Here is a 10,538-nt window from a genome sequence, read left to right as displayed (position 1 = left end):
AGCATACTCATCTCCCAGGCAGTTATTTGCAGATTAGGAGATACAAGACACACAGTCAGTACCAGTAGACCAGGACTCACCACACACATGCTCTAAAAAAGCATGTTTTAGACTCACACTTGCATTTAGATTTTTGCTCTACTCTCCTGTGTGTTCCTTCAGGCCCAGCACACCTCAATTGTTGCACAGTGATCCCAGAATCAGGGAAAGATTCTCCTGGGTTCCATTTCAGAAGCAGATGTACTGGTTTAATGGCACAGAGGCATAAAGAGGAGTATTCCTGCTCTCTCTCTACACCTGTTCTGGGGCTGCTTAGGGTCTCCCTGAAGCCAGTTCAGCTCACTAGAATGGCAGGATGCCATCTTCTACATGTCTGCTTTTTTTTTTCCTTTCTTCTGAGATAGTTTTCTACCATTTCAGTGATCTAAAATGACTCCCTGCATGGTCTATCAGGCAGAGGGTGCAGCAGCAAAAGGAGAGCTGCCGCCTTTGGTCGCTGTGAACTTACCACAAGTTTGTAGACTGACTTGTCACCTGGAGGCTAGTTCACTGTTCAAGGGCAGGAAAAGTAAATTAAAATTCCTCCTTTTTTAAACCTATACAAGACCTGAGATGTTGTTGCCCTCTCAAAATGAGGCCTTGAATTACTCTGTTCCATCAAGAAAGATTTGATTCTGGCTCTTGACATGTTCCAGAGACCCCACTTGGTTTTACAAAGTGATAAAACTTGAAATGGGAGGTTTGAGTAGAATGTTTCAGTCATTCCTAGTAGGAGAAGAGCTGATTGATTCACACTTGATGCAGGCCTTCTCTGTGTAGAGAACTAAGCGCCTCAGACATAAACAAAGAATCTCCCTGATCACCAAGGCTGTCATTCAGACCCGTGCTCTGCCTAACTTGTCCTCATGATTCTCTTTGTAGAGTTTCAGGGATAGATTTATTTGTATTCCAGTGGAGTCCTAATTTTACTATTTCTTCCTAGCCTTGCATTTGCAGGGGTGACCTGCTGGAGGTGAAAGTCTTCTATATTACTCACTGTCCTGACCCAGCTCTCCAAAGAACTCTAAGTATTCTCACAGAATGTGAAAAGAAAATAAAACAAATAGAGAAAATCTACATGGTAATTCTGCAACATTCTTACCAGCATCGATGTCTGCATAGGCAGCACTTTTATAAATATAAATTTCAATTAAAAAAAAATTACATCTCTGCATAAAAACCTTAGTTTTCTGCACCACTTTAGTGACAAGTGATTTTTTCAAAAGGAACAATTTAAAGTCCTCTTTGAAAAACACATTAAAAAAAAGTTACTAGAAAATGTTCAGTATTTAACATGAGTTTGCTTTACTCATTTTTTATCACAATTTTCTCTTTTTTATCACAACCCAAAGCACTAGCCATGCAATATCCGTTGATACACACTTTATCTTTTAGCTTTTATCCTTATAAGCTATTTTTTTGAACTCATATTTTAAATATCAATTGGAAAAACAGTAAAAATCTTTTTACTCTCAGGCATGTCTGTGGATATGCAATATGTTTTCTATGACAGCTCAAAGTTCACTGCTGAGAGGTATAAGCAGATAAACATAGAAAATGTCACCAGTTAGTTCTGCAGAATTGTGTTCAGTAATACATCAATTTGAAATTCTTGAAGCTTCTGTGCAGACCCTTCCACCACCACCAATGTCCAGGTCATGGGAAATAAAATTATAGCAATGTGTATAAGTACAGTTTGTATTTCCAAGCCACAGAATAGTACCAGCCAGTATTTAACTTGAATTCTTTGCTAATGTTTAAGGCTCTGGAGACCTATCCATAATTATTTATGTACCTATTGTCCAAGTGTTCCTTGAGTTCACAGTCATAATGCTGACTGCAAACTAAAAATAGTCAAAACGAAGAGACAGACAAAGACAGAAGGCTGCAAGGAAATCTCTGTATCTTAGTGTTTATTACTTAAAATAACATCTAACCTTATTTATGATCTGTGTGTGTTTCTTAGTGATGCAGTGGCATGTCTGTAATAGCTCAAGGGGCATGAATTAAAGTAGTATTCCAGCACTGCTGGAGGCTGCACCCTGCCAGCTGGACCATAAGTTATCTACCTCTTTGGGATAGAGATTCAGAGGTTAAGAATGGGATGATACCAAGTCATACCTATTTCTTTATACAACAGCACATAAGGGAGTCTTGAGCACACAAGCCCAAGGGGTCATTGAGGCTCAGGGGAGAAGCTACCGGCAAACCTTTGTTTCTTACTAGGAAAGAAATTATATTTCCATATGAGCAAGCATTAGTAATAGTTGTGAGATCATAGCTGAGAGGGGTGTGCTAGAATATGATTTCATTTAGGAGATCCATCAGAAAAGAGAGGGCTAACTAGCCTCCATTTCCCTCAGTGTTTTTTAATCTACTTAACTTTCCGTTCATGGATCTGTTCAACTGCCCTGGCTGTATAATTAGATATTTCTCTGGTGTAAAAAAGAAACAAATAAAACCTTTCCAGGCCTGCTTGCTGGGCTTAGTCTTCCAACTACCAGAACACTCTTTGGTGCTCAAGAAACAGCTGTAAATGAAACCAACATCCTTCCAAAATGGCTTAGCCACAGGTGATCCTTCTTACCTACATGACCTTAACTTCCCCCTCAGGTACATCCTTCACACCAGTCAGGCTCTGCTTTCCTTGGTTCTTCATGCTCTGCTGTCAAGGTCACTTTCCTCCATTGTATTTTCATCAGTCCATTGTTTTAGCAGAACGAACTTCAATATCTAGACTGAATCCAAGCCTTTGTTGCTGGCACATTCTATGCAATATTCTTGAAGAATGAGGTGACATGAATTCTGGCAGTTCCATCTGGTTTTTGCCATGTTTTGGTGTTTCATCTGGGGTTGTTCTGGGATATAAAGATCCCATTGCAAAACAAAGAGAAATACTGAGTGTCAGCTTTTGGACTGGAGATCAGAAGAGGTACTTGAACCTACAGGATGATGAAAAGTCATGGAGTTCTGCAGACAGTTTTGGCAAATTCACTTTGCCTCATCTCTGGAAAGCAGCCTTCCACATGTGGCACTAATCCTTATCTTCCCATCTTTGTAGAGTAGAGAAAGGTTTAGCTAATTGTGTCAAGGACAGGCTTCACCCTTTAGCCACGCTACAGCCTTAGTTGCACAGCATAGGCTGTCGTAAACGACCCACTGCATATTCTCAGTCATCTGTTGTCAAACTAGAAAAAAGGTCAAAACCACAAGGAATTTGTAACTCTTTTGGCTGACTTGGTCTGCCATTTAAGGTCTCAACAACAGAACTGCTGATAACTTCCATATCTTGCTGCCAAAAAACCAAAGCCATATCCATGGCCATCTTCCAGTTTTTAAGCCAAGTCATACATTTTGGAAGTGGTAATCAACTGTGTCAGCTGTCCCTTTGGTTGTTTTTCAAGTCTGGCTAGGTTCTGCCCTGGTAGAAGGTTTTGTGATAATGAAAGATGAAACACAGATGAGATTAGAACACCATTTACTGGTTTTCCATCAAAGAGTAAAAATCTGATCTCACAAAAATGTTTACTGATGTTATGTTTAATTTTACTATTCTTGACAATTTATTTTCTCAATAAAATGCTTCATAAGAACAGGAACAGAATGAAAAATAGCCCATTTTCTGCAGGAGTACTGCAAGGGGACTAGAGAAAGGACAAGCACAAAAATTATTCTCATAAAGGAGACAGCAAGCAATTTCATTTGAGTATTTGCTAGAAAGCTAGAAAAAGAGAATGGTTGATTACACAAGAATGTATTTGATTTAAGCAACTTCGGCATGCATTACTCATGTTTTCATGTATTGCCTCAATTTTCATGACACCTCTAAAATTCTTGCACCCACACTCATATCTGCATATAGTAATCCCATGGCAGAATAAATCTGGACCTTTTCAGTTCACTTATCAAATTAATTACTGGAAAAGTCTGTTTACCAAAATGAATAAATAGAGCTAGACAACTTAATAGAGCCATTCATCTTTAAGTATTAAACAAAGAATAAGGAATGCTGTGATTTGTCAGATCCTACAGAAATACTGCAGAGTGGAGATGTTACTCACCATCTTGTCTACATATGTCATGTTTGTCTTTCACATACTTGCCAGGGCCTTCCTAAGGTTCATGAGAACCAGGGTAAAGCTAACTTCATATACTGGACATTCTCCTTTCCACAAAGTAGAAGAGGATCATGATAAAGCAGGGTCACTGCTCAGGTACCCCCGAACAGCCATTCAGAGGCAAGAGAATGGGGTTTTATCTTACATTGAGAAGACTGAAGGTAGGAAAATTCAGTGTAAGGCCCACTCCATTCCCTGAAACCATGAATGCTCTGCCTCCAATATTGAAAGGTTTTGGAGAAAGTAGTGAGGGAAGAGTGATCTTGCTGTGTGCACCCTTGCCCATCACAAAGGAATTTCAGGAGTGCCTTGAAAAGACCTGCATGGTTACAAGAATCTAATTTCACATGTAATGATTTCTCTGGGTTGTAAAATAATGAAGCATTCTTTCTATTCCTGGCTTCTTATTTACTCAAGATTATACAGTAAATCAGTCTACCCCTAATCTAGAAGATGGGCATGATAATTTAATTACCCTCAAAAAACCTCTGCTGAATTCTCCAATGGTAAGACAAAAGATTTTAGTATGTCAGAAGAGAAGCTACTCACTGTGAACAGCAAGCATTCACAGGGAATATGAAGTCATTTTGTCAACTACCTGGGACCCCAATTATCCTGCCTGCAGGCTGCATGAAAAATCTTGGGGTTTTAGCTCCTCTCCTTCTGAGATGTTCTCTATCAATGCAAGCATTAAGCTTATAGTTCTGTAGGAGTGCAGTCAACAGCAGGCAATTACACTCCCCACTTTAAAGAGGCTTTATTATGCACTGTGATTACTTTAGGGAGAATACTGTCTTTGCTACTAAGTGCAAATCTAATGGATAATATCACTGCACAAGTTCAAGCAATGTACAAGAGCTTTTATTTCCATCAAGCAAGATGTTTGAGGTTTAGGGAAAAAGATTGCAGAATGGTCATTCATAAAGCCACTGCTGCACTCAGTCAGATATTTAAGAGTTAGGAAAATTCAGCAGGAATGTAGACTGATGTTCTCAGTCGTGCCTAGATAATAATTTACAAGGACCTTAAAAGTTTCTTAGGAAATTCCTAGCTCTACAAAAGGATTGTTTTTTCCATGTTGCTGCTGCAGACTCGACAATGTTTTTCCCCCAGTTTAATCTGCATTTACATTCACTCAGGGTTGAATCCCATACTAAATGGGACTGTGTCCTGTAGAGATTAATTTTTGATTCTCAGAGAAGAGGACAGATAAAGTATGCAATGCTCCTAAGATGGCTGTTGTCTTTGTAGTTAGTACCACCGTAAAGAACTTCAAAATAAATTGATTCAGGTTTCACAGGTCTTTGCTTAACACAGTAAAAAAACTTACAGGAAAGATTCACTGGATGTCAAGTTAGTGGCAAACATCATTATCTTTAATATCTGAAAGGTAATGTAATTAAAACAACCAAAAAAAGATGTGGTTGTTATTTTGCTAGGATGCAAACCTGACATCAAAATGCTCTGTGGCCAACACACCATTTGGTGTTTGATAGCACCACCAAGCCTGAGGTAACAGACCTTCAAGAAAAAGAAGGGTTTGCAGCATGGAAGTAGGTTCACACAAGAAAACTCCCCAAATTGCTGGTGTGGAGCCACAACACGGCAGTGCTACCAGTATTATGCTTTCCATTGTGAGGCATTGTACATGCACACTGTATTTCAAATATAGCTGTCACTTAGTAGATTGATTACATTAGTGCAAGGCTTCTCAAGTTTTATGATGCCATGGCTTTCTCAACAGCAGGGAACAGTCACTCTTACAGATCTACTACATTTTTGCCAGAAAATAAAAGGCTAATGACTTGAAATATGAATGCCACAGTAAGGCCCATGATTAATAGCCACTGAGTAATAAAATCATTGCTGACAAAATATGTCGAATGACAAGTTTAAATCTTTTCCAATGAAAAGTTTAAATATCCCCTTGGGAAAGAAGTCCTCTGTCTTGTTTCCAGTGCTGCAGAGGCATTTTTTATTCAATTGTTTCTTGGGCAAGTGTTGTGAAGCAGTTTCCAGCACATGGACAAGAACCAAGATTTCTCATTCTCAAACACATTTTTCTGTTAAAAGGGAGGGTGTGTACCTCTCCACTTTGTCTGTGTCCTCAGGAGTCCTGCACTCTTCGCTGAACAGTGGCCCAAAGGATTTCAATGGCCTCATGCTGGACCTTTCCATAGCTGTTTCAGAAAGGAGGTATCACAGATTAAATCCAAAACCTGTCTGCTCCATTTTGTTGTAGACATTATATTGCTGTGGTGACACAGCCCCTACTTCCTACTTTCTTCAGATGATGAAAGTACTACTTCACTTTCTTCTGGTTCTCCCTCTCAACAAGTACCAAGCCCACCTCTTATGCCCAACAGCTTTCAGCTGAGGGGCTGAGGCAGGTAAGGAGAACTGCTCTAATTCCTCAAAGCTCTAAAAAATAAAAGGGATTATACACCCATGTTGTGGAAATGAGATCTGTGCCTCAACTCTTCACTAAGAGGGAAAATTCATTGAGAAACTGATGTTTTGTAGCATAAAACTAAAGGCCACAGAATAGTTGGTTACTGCTGCTAGAGAAAACTAGATTGGGAGTATCATGGGAAAATACCAAACAAGAAGATTTTTCTAAAACATGCTCATTTCTTCATCTCCTGAATTATGTTGTAGCTGTTTATAGTGGTTAGTCCTAAGTCTTGTCTTCACATGAGACACAGTACAATAGCCCAGTAAACAGCACCAATCCACCGGAAATACCAAATTACATTAAAGAAATGTGTAGGGAGATGTTGCTTCAGCCAAGAGGAATGTGGGCCAGGTGACAGGCTCCAGCTTTTGGGGAGCTACCCCCACCAGAAGAGTCCTAATACATAGTCAGCCAGAACACAGCCCCCTAAGCCAAGGAAAAGATCTGCCCTCACATACAGAGACCAGAGGGCAACACCACCATGCCAGCTGTAGGCCCAGCTGGGCTATAAAAGAAAAATAGCGACCACCTTTTCTTCTAAAACTCTTGATCATTCAACTTACATCGCTTGTCTCCAGGGCATGATACAAGAGGGTACAACAAGCGCTGAGTGCCTGCCCCTCATTTTCCCTGTCAATGTTTCTTGCCAGCAAAGCCCCACAAGGCTGCACCCACAGTCCAGTCTGTCCCAGTGCAAGCAGCCCACACAGGCATTACTGCTAGCTCCTCCTTGCTTTCCAGGACACCCCTGCAATGACTGTCACTTTTATTACTGGCCCAAAGCCCACAGCTGCAGCTCTTTCCATCATGGGGATTGCTGAGTCCTTATTTCCCTAAACTGCTGCCTCTCCACCTGCATTTTCCATCACCTGGAGGCTGTCAGGCCAGAGAGCAAATACCTCACATATGGTGATGAAGCCTTCCTCAGTGCTGTCTAAAGCCACAGAGGAAAAGAGCAGCCCTGCCCAAATGCCAACAGTGGCACAGCAGGCCCTTGCCCATTCACATCGCAAGTACCATTCTTCTAGGCAGACCTCTGCTTCCGAGGACTTCCCCACACAACCTTCAAAAAGCAACCAAAACAACCTTTAAAAATATGCCAGCTAGGATATCAATTCCTGCTGACTCCTTAAGACCTGCAGCCTTGTTTTCCAGCACTGCTGGGCTGCTGGGTGGGCTCACAGGCAGGCTCATGTCAATATGAGCTGATGTACAAACTGAATTAGACACACAGCCCTTCATACAGCACAGGGTAACACAGCAGTGGTGCTGCTGCAGTATGTATTGAAAATCAAGCATCTTTGCCTGGGACCTGGTATTTTACACAGTATTATGATTTGTTATGCACAGCAAGGCAGAGATGCGCAGACCACATCATATTTTCTCTCTCATAAGAGCTTAAGAACTCTGCTTCCCTAAATGTAAATGGAGAATTTGAAGAAACACAAGCCTTTGATGTGTGTGGGGAGATGTCATGCATTTAGGCAGAATATTTTAATTATGTGAATTACAACAGGACAGCCTGCTCTTTTTCTTTTTAGCATGCTGAGTCATTTCCACTTGGACTCTGCAAACATGGACCCTTGCACTGAGTGTTTAAGTATTTGGAATAAACAATTAATGTTGTGCTCCAGCTTTCGCAAGCCTCGTGCAGAATAAAGACAGCGCTCCTTTTCTTCTCTCTTTTCCTTGTGCTTGTTAGTGCCTCCTTTGGAAGAGTGTGGAGCTAGTTGGGCACCCCATTTTGAGATACAGAGTGCCAAGGGCCAGTTTGCTGAAACTATCTCACCCGGTTCCCAGGGATTGACTTCTGAGCCTTCTCTGAGGCTTTCAGTTGCCATCCAGTCTTATTTGTGTACAAAATATGGAGAGATGAGTCAGAGTAATTTCTCGCCCTTTATGAAGAAAACCTGATACCTTGTGCATAGTTGTGGTATTTCTACACACAGTTTACATACTAGCCACCAACCCAGTTTTATTTTTCTTTTGAATCTTTTGATTTTTTCATACAGTAATTGTTCTGCTGAACTCTATAGCTAAATGAGGTGTTTATTCAGCATCTGTGCCTTCTAAATATTTACTAATGAAGATCTTTTTAAAAAAACTTTTTCCCTCAGCTTATTGACTAGCGTAACTTTTTCCATTTCTTTGATCCTGAAGCCCCCTTTATTTTAATTATCCTCCCTTTTGGCAACCAAAAGAAAATGTGGCAATATATTCCAAGCCCTTCCTCACCCCTCCAGTTAACAGAAATACCGGTTGTAGATCAAAGAACCCATCAGAACAAACTGCTTCCTATGCAATAAGCCCTCTGTCTCTGGAATAAGCAAGTTTATCTTCATTGTGCATTCCGATAAGATGTTATTATAGCAGTGACTTTAATTACATTTCTCATTATTACATTAGTGTGCAGCAACATAGAGTTTCACTGAATCTAAATGTGTTACATTGTAAAATATGGTGCCTTTAAGTCTTGTGATGGAAGCCACAAAATAACAACAAAAAGGGGGTTGGTTTTACAGTTGGACAGATGTTTCTGTGAAAGGAATGATGAAATTTTTCTGGAAAAAAAGTCTTGAGCATGGAAAAAGATGAAGAGACATCATGAAATGGCAACAGCATATGCCTCATGTACTGTACATCATCTTTGTAATTCAAATGTGAAGACTAGAAAATAAATCACTTCTTTATGATTTAAGCTGCTTTGTGATTTTCCTGTCTGAAGTTCATACAGTGATATACCTACAGGTATGCTTTAGTGGCAAATCTTTAAATGTTGATTTGCTTTCCTCCATAAGAAATAGATTCTTCTGTCCTTATTTCTCTTTTGGTTTGCTTGGGAGTTTTTTATGGTAAAACTAGAAAATGTAAGACTAATGAACTATCTCAAAGTATATAATCCTAGGCATCGAGTCGGGTAAAAATATTTGTAGCTATAAAAACATTCTTCAGGACTTGTACATTTCAGATGTCTAATAGTCTCTGAACAGATGCTGAGTAAAACAGATCTTTATGTATCTCAGCTTCTCTGATAACTTGATTAGATATGAGGTCTGGTATTTGGTGCCAGGTGTTTCCCAGGGGAGTGAATTTATTACATGCTTAGTCTTGCAATCCTTATTTAATAACTACTTGATCTATAACTTAATGTTAGTTCCTATGAACTGCAGTCAACTTTTAAATCAGGGCATAAATTACCAAATGCATCTCCCTGTGAAAAGCACAGATCTCCAAACAGACTGTTCCTACTTGCCCTATGGAGTGTCCATGGAGTGTCATGATCTCCAAGACAACAACATGTTTGCAAGGAGTGGATTAGAGTGCAGTGGTCTCCTTCTTGCAACTCCTAAGCAAAATATTCAGTCAGTACCCAACTTGTTTCAAAGAAGACACAGGGTAAAATGATGCACTGCATGACCCCTATTGCTGGAAGCAGCTGTAAATTTGTGAGGTTCTTTTTCTGCCAGATAATAAAATACAGATAATCTGATCCATATAAATCAAGTTTTTAATTAAAATACTTTGAGTTTTCTAGAACAGATGGCATTTTCCCTTCTAATTGCTGCATCCTGCTTTAATGCCAACACTGAACAAATAAGATATGTTTATCAGTACAATGTTATAGTCATGTATCACTGAGGGTTTTTTCCTTTTTATATTTTGAGTTTTAAATAGTCTAGTTTATAAAGATGTCTTTTTTTCTCCCCTGGCAGGCACATATACTGTCTTTCTTTAAACTATGGGAGTGTTTTAAAATAAAATATTATTAAGGAGATGTTTACAGTCAACATTAATTTTTAACATCTTTACACGTTTTCATCTGGATAGGGAAGGCTGAGGACACCATTTAGTGATAAGAGTTTCAAATGACCTTCCAAGATGGGCTTTCTCCAAAAGTGAAACACATCTTTGCAGTCTCTGGTTTG

Source organism: Zonotrichia albicollis, chromosome 2 (assembly GCF_047830755.1).
Source record: "Zonotrichia albicollis isolate bZonAlb1 chromosome 2, bZonAlb1.hap1, whole genome shotgun sequence".
Lineage (NCBI taxonomy): Eukaryota > Metazoa > Chordata > Aves > Passeriformes > Passerellidae > Zonotrichia > Zonotrichia albicollis.
Note: the sequence above shows the minus strand (reverse complement) of the source record.